This window comes from Bos mutus, chromosome 5 (assembly GCF_027580195.1).
Source record: "Bos mutus isolate GX-2022 chromosome 5, NWIPB_WYAK_1.1, whole genome shotgun sequence".
In the NCBI taxonomy this organism is placed as follows: Eukaryota; Metazoa; Chordata; class Mammalia; order Artiodactyla; family Bovidae; genus Bos; species Bos mutus.
In genome coordinates, this window is record NC_091621.1 from 24,603,795 (window position 1) to 24,621,030 (window position 17,236).

The 17,236-nt window shown below is 40.2% G+C and overlaps 1 protein-coding gene across 1 annotated transcript in view; it reads left to right on the forward strand.

Moving 5' to 3' along the window:
* The window catches only part of HMGA2 (high mobility group AT-hook 2), a 144,475-nt gene that overhangs the window by 113,502 nt on the left and 13,737 nt on the right, over positions 1 to 17,236 (forward strand). The gene's annotated exons all lie outside the window — the stretch shown is intronic.

A 17,236-nucleotide genomic window follows, 5' to 3' on the forward strand; every position in this document is an offset into this window, starting at 1 on the left:
TTGATTTGGGTTTTTTTCTGACTGCAACACTCATGCAGACATAATGTGAATAAATGCTGTTGTATCTTAAAGAGAAGTCTGTCTCCTGACTCTTTAACAGCCTAAGCATTCTAGATGGAGGTTGCAAGCAACATGTAACTTTGAAAAAGGAGAATTAAGCTTGCTTTTATTGAAATTCTAACTTCATAACTTGCTGAAAGTTATTATTAGAGGGAGGTAATTTTTGAAGAAAATACTTTTTTTTTTTTTTTTTTAATCCTGCAGCCTAATTGGTTCAGTTCAGTTCAGTTCAGTTTAGTCACTCAGTCATGTCCAACTCTTTGCGATCCCATGGACTGCAGCACACCAGGCCTCCCAGTCCATCACCAACTCCTGGAGTTCACCCAAATTTATGTCCATTCAGTCAGTGATATCATCCAACCATCTCATCCTCTGTTGTCCCTTTCTCCTCCTGCCCTCAGTCTTTCCCAGCATCAGGTCTTTTCAAATAAGTCAGCTCTTCTCATCAGGTGGCCAAAGTATTGGAGTTTCAGCTTCAACATCAGTCCTTCCAATGAACACCCAGGACTGATCTCCTTTAGGATGGACTGATTGGATCTCCTTGCAGTCCAAGGGACTCTCAAGAGTCTTCTCCAACACCACAGTTCAAAAGCATCAATTCGTCGGCACTCAGCTTTTTTTATAGTCCAACTCTCACATCCATACATGACTACTGGAAAAACCATGGCCTTGTCAAGACGGACCTTTGTTGGCAAAGTAATGTCTCTGCTTTTTAATATGCTGTCTAGGTTGGTCATAACTTTCCTTCCAAGGAGTAAGCGTCTTTTAATTTCATCACTGTAATCACCATCTGCAGGGATTTTGGACCCCAAAAAACATAAAGTCTGCCACTATTTCCACTGTTTCCCCATCTATTTCCCATGAAGTGATGGGACCAGATGCCATGATCTTAGTTTTCTGAATGTTGAGCTTTAAGCCAACTTTTTCACTCTCCTCTTTTACTTTCATCAAGAGGCTCTTTAGTTCTTCACTTTCTGCCATAAGGTTGGTGTCATCTGCATATCTGAGGTTATTGATATTTCTCCTGGCTATCTTGATTCCAGCTTGTGCTTCTTCCACCCCAGCGTGTCTCATGATGTACTCTGCATAGAAGTTAAATAAGCAGGGTGACAATATACAGCCTTGACGTACTCCTTTTCTTATTTGGAACCAGTCTGTTGTTCCATGTCCAGGTCTAACTGTTACTTCCTGACGTGCATACAGATTTCTCAGGAGGCAGGTCAGGTGGTCTGGTATTCCCATCTCTTTCAGAATTTTCTGCAGTTTGTTGTGATCCACACAGTCAAAAGCTTTGGCATAGTCAATAAAGCAGAAATAGATGTTTTTCTGGAACTCTCTTGCTTTTTTGATGATCCAACTGATGTTGGCAATTTGATCTCTGGTTCCTCTGCCTTTTCTAAAACCAGCTGAACATCTGGAAGTTCACGGTTCACGTACTGCTGAAGCCTGGCTTGGAGAATTTTGAGCGTTACTTTACTAGCATGTGAGATGAGTACAATTGTGCAGTAGTTTAAGCATTCTTTGGCATTGGAATGAAAACTGACCTTTTCTAGTTCCGTGACCACTGCTGAGTTTTCCAAATTTGGTGGCAGATTGAGTGCAGCACTTTCACAGCAACATCTTTTAGGATTTGAAATAACTCAACTGGAATTCCATCACCTCCACTAGCTTTGTTCGTAGAGATGCTTCCTAAGGCCCACCTGACTTCACATTCCAGGATGTCTGTCTCTAGGTGAGTGATTACATCATCGTGATTATCTGGGTCGTGAAGATCTTTTTTTGTACAGTTCTTCTGTGTATTCTTGCCACCTCTTCTTAGTATCTTCTGCTTCTGTTAGGTCCATACCATTTCTGTCCTTTATCGAGCCCATCTTTGCATGAAATGTTCCTTGCTATCTCTAATTTTCTTGAAGAGATCTCTAGTCTTTCCCATTCTATTATTTTCCTCTGTTTCTTTGCACTGATCGCTGAGGAAGGCTTTCTTATCTCTCCTTGCTATTCTTTGGAACTCTGCATTCAAATGGGTATATCTTTCCTTTTCTCCTTTGCTTTTCATTTTATTTTCACAGCTATTTTGGGCCTCCTCAGACAGCCATTTTGCTTTTTTGCATTTCTTTTTCTTGGGGAAATGCTTCCTGTCTCCTGTACAATGTCATGAACCTCTATCCATAATTCTTCAGGCACTCTGTCAGATCTAGTCCCTTAAGTCTGTTTCTCACTTCTGCTGTATAATCATAAGGGATTTTATTTAGGTCATACCTGAATGTTCTAGTGGTCTTTCCCCACTTTCTTCAAGTTTGAATTTGTCAGTAAGGAGTTCATGATCTGAGCCATAGCCAGCTCCCAGTCTTGTTTTTGCTACCTGTTTAGAACTTCTCCATCTTTGGCTGCAAAGAAAAAGAATATAATCAATCTGATTTCAGTGTTGGCCATCTGGTGATATCCATGTGTAGAGTCTTCTCTTGTGTTGTTGGAAGAGGGTGTTTGCTTTCACCAGTGCGTTCTCTTGGCAAAACTGTATTAGCCTTTGCCCTGCTTCATTGGTAGTCATTAATCAAATTTAATAAAATATAGGTTCCTCTCAAAAGAAATCTCTGACAATAGTACATTTTAAAGCCTAGCTCTCTTTCCCAGCAGCCCAGGGTGTTTTGAAGACAGGCAAACAAGGGAAGTACTTTTAAGCTGTGACATCTTGCAGGGGTGCAGTTAAGTGCTTTAGGCACTGCATTCTTGATGCAGCATCATATTACAGTAATATTATGAAAAAAAAGCTACAGGGAATTCTCATACATGCCTAACACATGTAGCTTTAATGTCCATATAGCTGGATCCATTCAACAAACGGGATCTGGGGATCAGATGCAACTTGCAAGCCACTATTATTAAGCTGTTTTACCATTAAGTAATGGTTACTAGTTAATATTGTGACTACATGTGTTCTTTGCTGCTCTCTGTAAATCTTTTGTTCCATTCTTTTTTTTTTTGGCTTTATAAGAATGTCGGGGGAGGACATCTCTATCCACAAATCAAGTGCTTTAAATAGCCAGGAGAGAGCTGAACGAAGGAAATCGGGCTAGATAACATCTTTGTAAAATGTATGCCAATGAACTTTGCATCACACAATACAAAGGAAATTGCCATTGTCCTGTGCAAGTTCGGTGAACAAAGCACATAAAAAATCCTATTCTGGTTGCCATGCATACTCCTGTGCCGCTGAAACCGGAATCTTGAAGGCCACAGAAGTGACACATTGGCAAATCAGAGATGAGGGGTTTTAAATTTATATCGCAGAGAATCCGGTAATCATTCACCAGAGTGAAACCCAGTTCTTTGATGTTGAACAATTCGAAACACAGCCAGGAGGGCTGCTACTGCTGCTGCCTTTGCTGTTACTATTACTACTACTCCACCCTTACCCGCCTAGTGCTATTAAATAATGTTTATGAAGTTTTTACAGCCAGCAATTGTGCCATGCATTTTAGAGACGTTAATCAGTTTTAATCACCGCAGCAACCCAGTGGAGGTATCCACATTAGACAAATTAGGAAATTGAGGTTTAAATTGCTACCAAGTCACAGGGGTTGTGCATGACTGGTCTAGACCTGATTTCAAAGGTCTTTGTGGTGCTAAAGTTTCTTCTCCACCACTGCCTTAAACTTCCTTTGCATGCATGTGTCTGTGAGTGAGTGTGTGTGTGTGCGTGTGTGTGTGTATAGGGACTAAAACTCTGTAGGGCACCAAGACGTCACCTCCAAACCTTGACAAAGTAAATAGAGTTCCCTGGGGGAGACTTTCTCAAGGCCAAAGAGCTGCCTCTGGAGTATTCCAAAGCAGCTTCCACATCCTGAAAACAGCAACTACAATCAAAGATAGCACCTTACGAACATACTTCCTTTATTTAAAAAAAAAAAAAAGCTACTACCACCAACAGTCCCTCCTAAGATCAGAGATACACACACGGATCTGGCAATAAGCCCAGACGTATCAAAACATGTATTGTCTAGAGCCAAGACCTGAATCCCACTGTCCGACAGAGAGAGAAGCATTTATAGAGACAACTCATTCCCCGAATAGGTACGCTCCCCTGCTGAAGTGACAGGGAGCTGGAAGAGCAGCATACAACAAAGAGTAGTTACAGGCAGGCAGCCGAAGGCCCCCAGCACACCCACCAGAGCACCAGCCCACGTCCTGCTCCCTTCAGTTAAGCCGGGCAGTACTCCGGTTGACTCTCGTTAAAAGTCCACATTTAGTCAGCTTCCAGAATATGGGCAGAAGCTCCTGTGAGTTATTTCCTCCCCATCTCTGGAATCCCTTTTGGACATGACCAATGAGTTGCAGCTGGTTTTTAGGCAGCGCGGCATACTCATTAATTGGCCGTCAGGAACAGCTTACACCCTTCGATCCACGATGAAATGAACTCAGATCTGGATTCGCCAAACGCAAATTCCAAACAGGCTGGGAAAGCAAAAACCACCTACGACTGTCTTTATAATAATCGTAAAACTGCAATGTGTACAGTCTACAAAGAGGCCTGTTCTTCTTCTATCTCCTGTGAAAAGGCTTGACAAAGACAAAAGCTTTTTATGCACTAAAGTAGGACAAACAGGGCAAAGAAAACTTGTGCAACTGATTTCGGAGTTAAGAGGGCACTTCTTGCCAGCGCTCAGAGACAGAGCGAAAAGCACGGGGAAGAATAAAATACTCAAAGCCAACTGATTGCTGTTATAGATCCAGTCCCTCTTTTCCTTTGTTCACAGTGACCCTTTCCTTGCTCAGGGGTAAGTCTGATTTGTCAGAGCTTGTGGGCAATTCCATTCCTCTGGCAGGAGGAGAGAAGAGCAGTCTGCTTGGGACCATAGGAAAGAGACTGTCTCTCCTCCTGGAGACATCAACTTTCCTGCAAGTGCCACCAGGAGCAGTCATACTGGTCTTGTAACTCTGGGGGAGATACACTGAGAACAAACATGAGGTGGCAGAGCAGAAGGTTAGAAAGAACCTAATGGCCCAAGGATTTTACCAACTGAATTTAACCTGCTAAATTAACCAGTTCTGAAGAGGCATCATCTCCAGGCTTTCTGTTCATCATCATAACATCCTTGGGACTTCCCTGGTGGTCCAGCGGTTAAGACTTCACCTTCCAATGCAGGGGACACGGGTTCAATCCCTGATCAGGGAGCTAGGATCCCCCAAGCCTCAGGGCCAAGATAGCAAAGTGTAAAAGCAGAAGAAATATTGCAACAAATTTAATAAAGACTTTAAAACTGGTGCTCCTCAAAATTTTTTTTTTATCCTTAAAAAGACAGTTGAGTTAATTCAGCAGGTTAATCCCCTGTTGTATTCTAAAGCATGTCCCTCTCCTCCTTTTCCTTGGATCTGTGAAAAAAAAAACTCTCTCATGTCAGCTACCTTGTAGGAGCCTTGTTGGAGGGAAGCATTGTAGTTTAACCATTGTTTTCCTATGATGATATTTCTCAGAGTACCAGCCAGAGGACCATGTTGCTTATTTACGAAACAGGTTACTGAATCTGTCCTGAATCTAGGAGTGGAGTCAGGAATCTGCATTTCTCTAGCATTCTTTTATGAGATCTATGAAAGGTTATTACCACCACCTGAGGAAGAGAAGCTAGAAGAGGAGGAGGACCTCCTCCAGGCAAAGAGAAGGCGTAGAAGTCAGTCGAAAACCTTTGTTGAAGGTTTACTCCATGCAGAAGACAGGAAGTATGCTAGGAGCTGAGTCAGGTGGGTGGGCAATTTCCCTGGGAATTTTCCATTGGTGGCGTGATCTGCTTAGCGTTTGCGGATACACATCTCAGGTTGGAGCATGGATGGTCACCATAGCTTTGACTAGTAATTGTGCCTTAATGTAAATATATATAAATATTATACATTTATATGCGGCTTTAAATGGAGTGTTTTAAATGACTCCTTCTGTATGGCAATGTGTATTTACATATATCATGGGTAAAAAATTCATGCCACGGGTGGTCACATTCCAAAGAAATGAACACATGCACAAAATCACCCACCAGTGAATGCAGAGACCATACAGGACAGGGGATTAAAGGGAGATTTCTTGAGCAGAAAGCCACAGGGAGGAGGTTCAAGAGAGAAGAGACATACATATACCTATGGCTGATTCATGTTGCTGTATGGCAGAAACACAATATTGAAAGCAATTATACTCCAATTAAATAAATGTAAATATTAAAAAGAGAAAGAAAGCCACAAGGAATGAGGAGAGCTGTCTGATGATATAGATGAGAAGCTGGATAGAAGGACCTAGCATCTGATGAGAACCAGGCATCTTTATTCTTCCTCACATTTTGCTCACAGACAATAATACATGAAGTTGTTAACACCATAGAGACAGGAACTGTGTCTATTATTTCCTATATCGTAGACACCATGGAATTTATAGCTAATGTTTTTAATACCATCACATAATAGAGCATGTGATAAATGGGGTAAAAAAGCAATTTATTAGCATTTATCACAGGAATCTTAGCTTTCACAGTTCTGCCTGAAATTTTTTTCCATAAACTTTTCAAAGAGAATAAAGGAAATAAAAGGGTAAAGGAAAGTGTGTGTATATATACATATATAGGTATATATATTTATGTACACACACACACACACACACACACACACATATATATATATAGCAGGGCAGGATTTCAACTTTTATAGAAATCTAGTGAAAAACAAGCTGCTATTTATATTTCTAAAACATATTGAGACTTTTAACAAAACTTTTCAGAACTGAAAGTAGTTTTCTGATACTGACTTCTCCTTTAAGAACATTAGAAGCCTTCTTTTGAACTAAGATCTTTTAATATTGTTACATTAAAATTCAGTTTTTCCTCTTGTTTGATCATTTTTCTTCTCAGTGAAGTCATAGCCCCAGAAAGCTAGGTCTTTATGATCTTTTTAAATGTGTGCTCTTTTTATGGATGATGGTTGCTTATAGCACTAATTTTTAATAAGAAAAGAAGCACAGAATAAGCAGATTGCTGCAGCAGTGTGGGATGATAGAAAGAGCAAAAGATCTGGAACCACGGTACCTGCCTTACAGTTGTGGCTTCGTTATGTACTGGCTTTGTAATCCTTTGTAAGTCACTGAGTGTCTTTAGGGTTCTACTTCCTCATGTATAAATCTGAACAGGGGCACTTTTCCGCAGATGGCTGTTGTGGAGTACATCAGAAAGTACACATTAAATCACTTTGTAAAATGTATTATTTTTGTTATTGTTCCTCTGTGATCAATCGAAATAGAAAGTGCAGCATCAAATCACCTTACCCTGAATTGTAATGAAAGAAAGTTTGATTCAGTGGGTATGATCATGAAGTAAAGTTCGGAGAGACATTTCTGGAATGGTCAAAACAAATACATAGTTTTTAGAATGAATATACCGATGCTAGGGTCATCCGTTGTAGAGCAGTTGAGCTGAGTTAGGTAGTTTAGGGGGTCGGTTGCCTGAAACTCCCTTAAGTTTCAAATAGAGACTTTGGAGACAAGCCCAATGAAATGTGAGGTTTTTCTGAAGAAGGAAGGGAGACATTTTAATTTACAGATTCTGAAGAAAGGAACATTAATCCAGAGAAAACCTCCAGGGAGGATCCAGGAAGAAGGTATTCTCTGGAAAGACGGGTGTGCTGGGTACACTCTGGAAGTGTGAGAATGTGAAAGAAAGAGAGCTCACTTCTACAACTGTTTAAAACGTTAAAGGATTTAAGCTAATGTTCGGGAATAGTTAACATTTCTCGGACTGAATATGAAACTTCCTCCAAGGAAAACAACTCAACTGCTAAAGTCAGCCCCGGGCTAATGCCAAGAAAATACTGCTAAATTAGGGTTCTAGGAGAGATATGACTCAGTTAAGTATCGTAGAGCTCTCAACCCATAAACTATCCCTTTGTAGTCCTTGAGAGCATAAGAGATTACAAATAAATTTACTGACTCTTTCCTTAAAGAAAGGAAATGCCTAAAATCATGATTCAGCTTTTTAAATTCGGTTTCCATGTGTAAGTAGTATAGCTGCTGGGAAATGCTGGCTCCTCAAATCATTTTGTAAAACCATTTAAAAAAAATTGTATTGGAGTGTGGTTGATTTACAATGTTGTGTAAGTTTCTGCTGTACAGCAAAGTGAATCAGTTATGCATAGACATATATCCAGTGTTTTGTAGATTCTTTTCCCATATAGGTCATCACAGAATATTGAGAAGAGTTCCCTGTGCCACATAGTAGGTCCTTATTAGTTACCTATTTTATGTATAGTAGTGGTAAACCATTTTTAAATGTTTTATCCTACAACCCCAACAGATGTTCTCAGTATCAAAGAAGGTTTCTGAGTATTGATTCTAAATCTCGCTCATTAAAATAAAAGTAATTAGAACTACTTAAAAGTCCCATGATTTCATCCTATGCTGCTGCTGCTGCTAAGTCACATCAGTCATGTCCGACTCCGTGCGACCCCACAGACGGCAGCCCACCAGGCTCCTCTGTCCCTGGGATTCTCCAGGCGAGAATACTGGAGTGGGTTGCCCTTTCCTTCTCCATTCTATCCTATGCACATGGACAAACACACAAGAAAAGGTATTACATGTGATATGAAAAATTGTGTCTCTAGTTCATCAAGTCCAAATCCAATTTCATATAATCACACGGAATAATCTGTCAAATGTTAAGAAGAGGTTGTGTCTTAAGTAGACTTTCAAGTATGTCTCCAACAGATTTGGAGTATTGATTATTGATCATCTCCTCGCGAGGAGTCAGACATGACTAAGAAACTAACACAAACACACAACAGAATCCTATCGTATACGGTTTAATTTCCATTATCTCATAGATGTCTACGTTATCCATTATTGAACATTGGTCTTGAACTGTCAGGATAAAGTTGACATTAACTAAAGTTTGAATTTAGTCCATAGCATCTACGCACATGTGTTTGATTTGTCAAAACCCAACAGCATAATGTATCACATATTTATTCATTCTCCTTTGTTGCTGTTAGCCATGTGTGCATTTGCAAAATGAACTAGCTTTGTGAATGGTTATAGAGAGAAAACAAGAAATATGTAAAGAGAATAAATAAATAATTTGCATCTTTAAAAAATACGTAGTTAGTGTTTCTGTCTAAAAATATTGTGTGATGAAGAAATAGATCTGAAACAAGAGTCATTCTTTTTCCGTGAAGCAACACTAACCTTGCAATTTTTACTCAGCTCCTTTGTGTAAGGATGAATTCTTCCCCCCAAATCGTGGAGAATTGTAAAAATGGAAATGAAAAGTCGACTCTTGAGACGATGTATTCCTTTACCCCACCTGTGTGTAACTGTCTACTTCAGAATGCTTTATATCCCCAAAGTGCAGCCATCTTCTCTAAGATAACAGTGCTTGTTAAATGCTGCAACTTAGGAGCATACCAAAGTATCATTTAAAAATTAGTCATAATTTTAACAACACTCCTGCCATTGCTGCATTTTGTTTTGTTTTCTGATTTTTTAAAACTTAATTCTAATCTTTAACTTTCCAAACTGAAAGCAAAGAAAATTTACTTCTATCTGTATTTTTTTGTGATAGAGATATTTTAACTCTACATCAAGTCTTCAAATTTCTTGTTTTCTTTTCTTCAGTGAACTTAACCTCTGCTTTCTCATGTTCCCCATTAGAAGGGAAAATAGCTCTTCTTTCTTATAATTATCCTTTTTTGTAATGTGATGAACATGCTTCTCTATGTTTGATTGCATTGAACATAGGAGAAAATTAATCTAAAATGCACATTATACTCTTAATATCTATTTCCTCATTTGTCTCCCAGTTAGACTCTAGGATTCTTGAGACTAGGAAACATTTCTTATTTATTTTGTACACCCAGTCCCCATCTGATGTATACTTTATCATATATCAATTCAAATTTGATAGCCAGTGAATAACTTCATCAGGTCAAATTGTAAAAGGTTGGCTTTTACAACTAATCAGGACACTGAGGTTTTTAAAGAATTCCTCATTGATCTTTCTCCTCCATTCTGAGGGTACCAGAAAGGTACCAGAAGTCAGAAAGGTACCAAAAACTCCACAGTATTAGCTCCCAAATCTGTTTTCATGAGAACTGCAGTGGCTCATTGCCATACACACACAGGCTGATGTTAATAAACACTAACTAGAGCAGATTGTGACTGTTCTCATCCTTGAACAGATTAAACAAGGCCAGCTGCAGTGAGGGCACTTTGCTATAATAATCCAATAAATACTTTTGAAATGATGCTTACTTTTGTCTTTTGCATTAAGTCTAAGAGTAAAGCCAAGTAGAGTGGAAAATAAAGAACACCTCCCCTTCCCCCCAATACCAAGCAAAAATTCCAGAGATTTTGCCAAAACTCCCCATAGATTTATCACTTGTTAGGAGACTTTGTACAGAGAACTACAAAATCTCCTTTACGTTCTAAGGGCCAGATGTTACTGTCAAATTGTAACCATTCGGGGCTACATGTGTATACACATTGCACCGTCATCTCTGAGTGCACACGGGAGGAACAGGACATAGAAGTTGTGATCCAACCTAGGCTTTTTCTGAGCTGAAGAAAAATTGACATTAACTACTGAATTATGGTGGATATTTTCTCCTTTACAAAGGCCTCCCACCACTAGGAGGCAGGATCCTTTTCAGCTTGAAGAAGCTGTTAATACAGAAAGACTCTCAGCCCAATAAGAGTGGTATATGCAATAGGCAGGACTTCCCTGGAGGTTCAGATGGTAAAGAACCTACCTGCAATGCAGGTAGACCAAGGTTCAGTCCCTGGGTCGGGAAGATCCATCCCCTGGAGAAGGGAATGGCAACGCACTCTAGTATTCTTACCTGGAGAATTCCATGAACAGAGGAGCCTAGTAGGCTCCATTGGGTCACAAAGGCTTGGACACAACCGAGCGGCTAACACATTCATTAGGCGAAGGATTTGTATAGCCACAGCTGAGTTTCATCCTCACATTGTTGAACCAACATTTGATCTGAAATTCTTCAAACTTCAGACACATCATCCTATCTAATTAACAGAAACATTCCTTGAGTGCTTAGTCTCTCTGCTGTGTTTGACTCTTTGTGACCCTGTGGACTGTAGCCCGCCAGGCTCCTCTGTCCATGGGGATTCTCCAGGCAAGAATACAGGGATGGGTTGCCATGTCCTCCTCCAGGGGATCTTCCCAACCCGGGATCAAACCCAGGTCTCCCACATTGCAGGCAGATTCTTTACCGTCTGAGCCACCAGGGAAGCCCAAGGTGATTCCTTAGGTAAATCAAATAACTTTTTGACCACTTGGTGTTAGAGAATACTCTGAACTCAACTTCCCTATAGTGATGTCACTGAGAGTTGACTATTCATTTTTAAATTTGTTTTTATTTACTTATTTATTTTTGGCCATGCCATTCAGAATATTAGTTCCCCAACCAGAGATTGAGCTCATGCCCCCTACCATGAAAGTGCAGAGTCTTAACCATTGGACCGCCAGGGAAGTCCTGACCACCTGTGGCGGATTCATTTTGATATTTGGCAAAACTAATACAATTTGTAAAGTTTAAAAATAAAATAAAAATTAGAAAATAAATAAATAAATAAAAATAAATTGAACTAGAAGCCACCATGGGCTTCCCCGGCTGCTCACTGGTAAAGAAAATAACCTGCCAATGCAGAAGACACGGGTTTGATCTTTGGGTTGTAAAGACCCCCTGGAGAAGGAAATGGCAATTCACTCCAGTATTTTTGCCTGGGAAATCCCATGGACAGAAGAGCTGGGCAGGGGGTGGGGGGTTGGGGTGGAGGTTACAGTCCTTGGGGCTCAAAAGAATTGGACTTCTTAGTGATGAAACAACAATAAGAAGTCACCTCAGGCAGAAAATGAATCTGATTGCACTTGTGTGGTTACAAACATAATCATAAGCTCCTCTGTTTCAATTAAGCCATAAAGGACTCTTTGGGAAGTTTAAAAACAAATGTCTTTTTTAGCGGGATACCATATTTAATTAAAAATTTTAAATAACTGAGCTTATCCTGTGAGCTGTTATTTTGTGAGATGTGAAAGGCCCCTAAAATGTAACTTTCATTTAGAAATGAAAAATGAGAGTTAATATTTTAGGGGCCTTTCATGTCTCACAAAAGAAATGAGGGTTTTAAAATTCTTTTTTAGTACACAGCTAGGGGATGCATCTGTCTTGCCCTGTACTGCTATGAGAATGAAAGAAGGGTCAACTTGAAAAAAAAAAAAAAGTATGTGCTAGGGAACAGAAGTACCTCTTAACTGAACAATGGTCTTATGATTTTAAAAGCCAGTGGGCAAAACCATCTATTGCTAGCTGGCAATAAAACAAAGAATATAATCAGATTAAAAGTTTGCTACTTACATAAAACCAAAAGACCCATCTGCATGGAGATCCAGTAAAGGACTGTTTTCTTCCAAGGGTCAACTTAAAACCCTTTGCATAAAGATCATCCTTACTTTACTAAACATTGTACCTCATTTTTTAAAACATCAAGATGTTAAGCCCAGTTCAAGCTTCTTTTCGTTTAATGTTTAGGTTAGTATTGAGATGAACTACTAATGTTCAGGTTCTTTATTATGAAGGATTTTCTTTCAATACCTACTAGAAGGGGTGGCTTTAGCAGCCTAGGCATCAGCTTTAAAATACCTAGACTCCCTGGAACCATAGGCTGGATTCACAGGAGGACCTGGGAGCCCCTTAATTATGCTGAAATAAATTTCTTATACCAGTGTCTTTTAACAAAATTTTAAAAGCCAAAATACTCTATGGACATTAAGAATTCAATCATTTTTCCCCTTTCATTTGGAGAAATACTGGTTTGCTGTATGATCTCAGAAATCCAAAAATAGGTTCTTTCCTTTTTCACATTCTTTGCACAATCTAGTTTAGCATGCTGTCTCCTAAGCTATTTACAGACTTTAACAATACTATTTATTTGCTTAAAGGTTGTACTTTCAATTTGGCTGCGCTAGTCAGATTTAAGGTTTAATCTGCGGAAAACTGCATATTGATGTACCAGTGGTTAGAGAGGGCCTTGCTCAATCTTTTTATGATTCATTCAGTCAATGGGTTTTTTAATTGTCTTCACAGTTTTATTTAACATTAACTTAATTCAAAGCATTTCTTCAAAAGTCCTTTGTTGTTGATATTCTTTTGTTCTAGGAGGAAGCTCTCTTCCACCAATTGTATTTCAGAAGTTAAAACGCCACTGTGGAATGAGAGAGTTTCATTACTAGCCATTTGAAAGGTGTAACCAATCTTATAAGGAACTCAGAATCTCAGTGCAAGGTGCGGTTGACATGCCAGGTCTGCAGAGCGCCTAAACCATGTAAACTTCCCCCCATGGACAGACTTAACTAGAAGTGGAACCATCAGAACTGCCTAAATCAGCAACTTGGAGGGCTTTGCTATCTGTTCAATAGCACACGCCTATAAGAAAGAAGTCCTCAGACCCTCCACAGTAGGTAATGATGGAAGAATCTCCAAGTGGGGAGGGGGAGCAGCTGGACCTTGTGGGACTGAGTCTTCCCCAGGGTTCACTCTCCATCAGTAGCCTAGGAGAGTCAGAGCTGGCCCTGCTGACAAAACCAGGGGCCTTCCCAGCTGTGGTGGCGTGTGGAATCCCGAGAGATCCCAAAGAGCAGAGTGAATCTGGAGGTGGGAACCAAAGTCGTCAAATAATAGCTTCTCCTCCAGGGTTGAATCAGATTTGACTTTTCTTTTTTTAAAGAAAAGGTTGAGAACAAGTTTCCTCAGAGCATTATATAGGGGATTAAGAGAATTAGGAAACCCCGGTTGTTGTAGCTTTAGAAGATGATCTCAGGGGAGTTAATTAAATTCCCTCTGACTTAGTTTCCCTCTAAGCAAATGAAAATAACAAGTCCTGGGACCTTCCAGTCACAATGATGCTGATGTTTAAAACAGGATTTTAGTTGCTATACAGGAAATGCACGTGCAAAATATTACTCACTTATTAAGGTGCAGGGAAATATACTGCCAACCACACTCCAGGTCCGTGTGCTCAGTTGATATTAGTCAGTTTTTATTAAAATATAGTGGTCGACTGTGGTTTCAATGACAAGAACCCTAAGGGGCAACTGGTTTCTAGGTATTTAAGCTAGTAGGAAGATAAGAGATTTGCAGTTTGTTTGGTGTCCCCGAAGATTTCCAGACAGCAGTTTGTTTCCTCTCACTTTTTATGAATGGCCGTAGTATTGTGCTTCCGTCTGCATTTTCTACCAAAGCCATTCATAAAAATAAAAAACAAAACAAAATAACAACAACGGAAAATGTCGTCGGCGCAGTCTGGAGCCACTGGGTGCCAGAGGCTGGGCAGACATCCCGGCAGCCATAGCCCCAACCACCATTGAAAGTCCTCAAGGGTCTGTTTGTTTGGTGGTCTGAAAAGTATGAAGTGCTGTGTGGAAGGGCAGCTGGAAGAAGTTCTGTGACACAGACTAGGCCGGGAGCCAGGGCTGGCAGGGTTTCAGACATTGTCTTTCCCCTCATTGAAGTGTCAGGACCTAATTCATGGAAAATTGGGCGAGCTGGCAGCCCTTTCAGAGGATTTCATTGAGCCCCACAGTGTGCAGGAGTCACATGAATGCGGGCTCCTCAGCCAAAAAGGGAGGGGGACTTCTGAGCAGGAGGAACCAGTCAGCCTGGAAGAATGTGTGGGGATTTGAAACGATTTGGGAGTAAACATGTGTACAGGTGTAATCGGCAGGGAAAAAAAGGGGGGAGGAAGAAAAGTGGTCTGTTCTTACAAATGACTCTTTTGAAATGAATACTCTCTGAGCGCTCAGAGTATTCTTGAATCCTAAGAGGCAAAGAAGTCCTAATCATTCTCAGTTGGATTCCACCTGGAGAAAACATCATCTCAGAGCCTGGGCCTTTATGATGTCATCTCTACTGTGATTTAAAGTCAGAGGGAAGAACTTTTGGTGGTTTTTTTTCGTTTTTTTTTTCAGTAAACAAAAGTATTTTGCCTTTCTTTTGTTTTATCTTGTTCATCTACAAAAATAAAAGCTCTGATTTTTTTTTTTAATAAAACATGTCTACTACAGCAGCAGTAAGACATCACACCATCACTGAAAGGAAGGAGAATGAATAGAAGTTCTACCCCTTCACGATAAGAGTGAATTTACCTTAACTTCTGTTATCTGGGAGAACTGTAGCAAGTTTCTTTCTTTCATTTGTACTACAAAAGCATGTCATTGCCCACATCAGGGTGGTGGTTCAGTTGTATTTGCAAATCTCAATGATGTGTGTGTGTGCATGCTAAGTCGCTTCAGTCATGTCCTACTCTTTGAGACCCTGTGGACTGAAGCCTGCCAGGCTCCTCTGTCCATGGGATTCTCCAAGCAAGAATACTGGAGTGGGTTGCCATGCCCTCCTCCAGGGGATCTTCCTGACCTAGGGATGGAACCCACATCTCTTATGTCTTCTACAATGGCAGGCGAGTTCTTTACCACTAGCACCACCTGGGAAGTCTAGATAAAATAAATAAATAAGGCTTATATTCAAACATGAGAGTGAGTACTGGAAGTAATTCATTAAAAATCTGTGGCTTTATGGGACTTCCCTGGTGCTGCAGTGGTTCAGACTCCATGTTCTCAATGCAGGGGGCACAGGTTCAATCCCTGGTCAGAGAACTAAGATCCTGCATGCTCCAAGGTGCACCCCACAAGAAAACTGGGCTTCAGATCCACCTTTTATAGCAACAAAGAATAGCTTAAATGTTTTTCTAATATGCTAAATATTGGACAGCTAACTCAGGCTGGACAGAAAACAGTTTGCTCAGATAGTTCACTCAAAAAGGGGGACTTTGCATTATATCCAGAATTAAATAGAGATGATAGAGATATGCAGATACAGATATGACAAAATATTCTGCAAATGGTACCATCAAGAAAGCGAATGAACCCACAGAATGGGAAAAAAAATTGCACATCAGATTCTGATAAGGAATTTGCATCCAGAACATATAAAGAACTCTCATAACTCAATAATGAATAGACAAATACAGTTTTTAAAGATTCGAATAGCCACCCCATGGACTGCAGCCCACCAGGCTCCTCCATCCATGGGATTTCCCAGGCAAGAGTACTGGAGTGGGGTGCCATTGCCTTCTCCAAAAGAAGATATACAAATGGCCAAAAGGTACATGAAAAGATGGTCAACATTATCAGCCATTTGGAATATTCAAATCAGAACCACAATGACATTCGCCTTCACACCAGCAGGATGTAAAAGACAGTAGCAAGTGTGGGCATGTTGGGGAGCAATTGGAATCCTCCTACATTTCTGGTGAGACTATAAAATAATGAGGCCGCTTTGGAAAACTATCTGACAGCTCTTTAAAAAGTTTAACAGTTAACCTCTATGACCCAGAAATGCCACTCCTAGCTGTATACCTAAGCGAAATAAAAACTTGTACACATGAAAACTCATACATGAATGTTCATAGTAGCATCATTCATGATAGCCAAAAGTTGGAAACAACCCAGATGTCCATGAAATGATGGATGTGTAAACAAAATATATCCATACAAGGGAATATTATTTGTCAATAAAAAGAAATGAATTACTGGGGCTTCCCTGGTGGACCAGTGGTTAAGACTCCGTGATTCTAATGCAGGGGGCACAGGTTCACTCCCTGGTCAGGGAACTAAGATCCCACATGCTACACCACCAAAAGATAGGTAAATAAATAAAATTATTTAAAAGGAATGCATTACTGATACATGCTATAGCATGAATAATCCTAGAAAACATTTTAAATGAAAGAAGACCATATATTGTATGATTACAAAAGATACAAAAGACTGTATATTTACGTGACATGTCCAGAATAGGCAAAGTTACAGGTGGCACTAATGATAAAGAATCCGCCTGCCAGTGCAGAGATGCAGGTTCCTTCCCTGGGTCAGGAAGATGTCCTGGAGAAGGAAATGGCAACCTACTCCTGTATTCTTGCCTGGGAAATCCCATGGACAGAAGAGCCTGGTGGGCTACAGTCCATAGGGTTGCAGCAAGAGTCAGACGTGACTGAACACAACACACATGTAGAGACAGAAAGTAGATTAGTAATTGATTGGGGACTGGAGGTTGGCTAAAGAGGGAAGAGGGAATGGGAGTG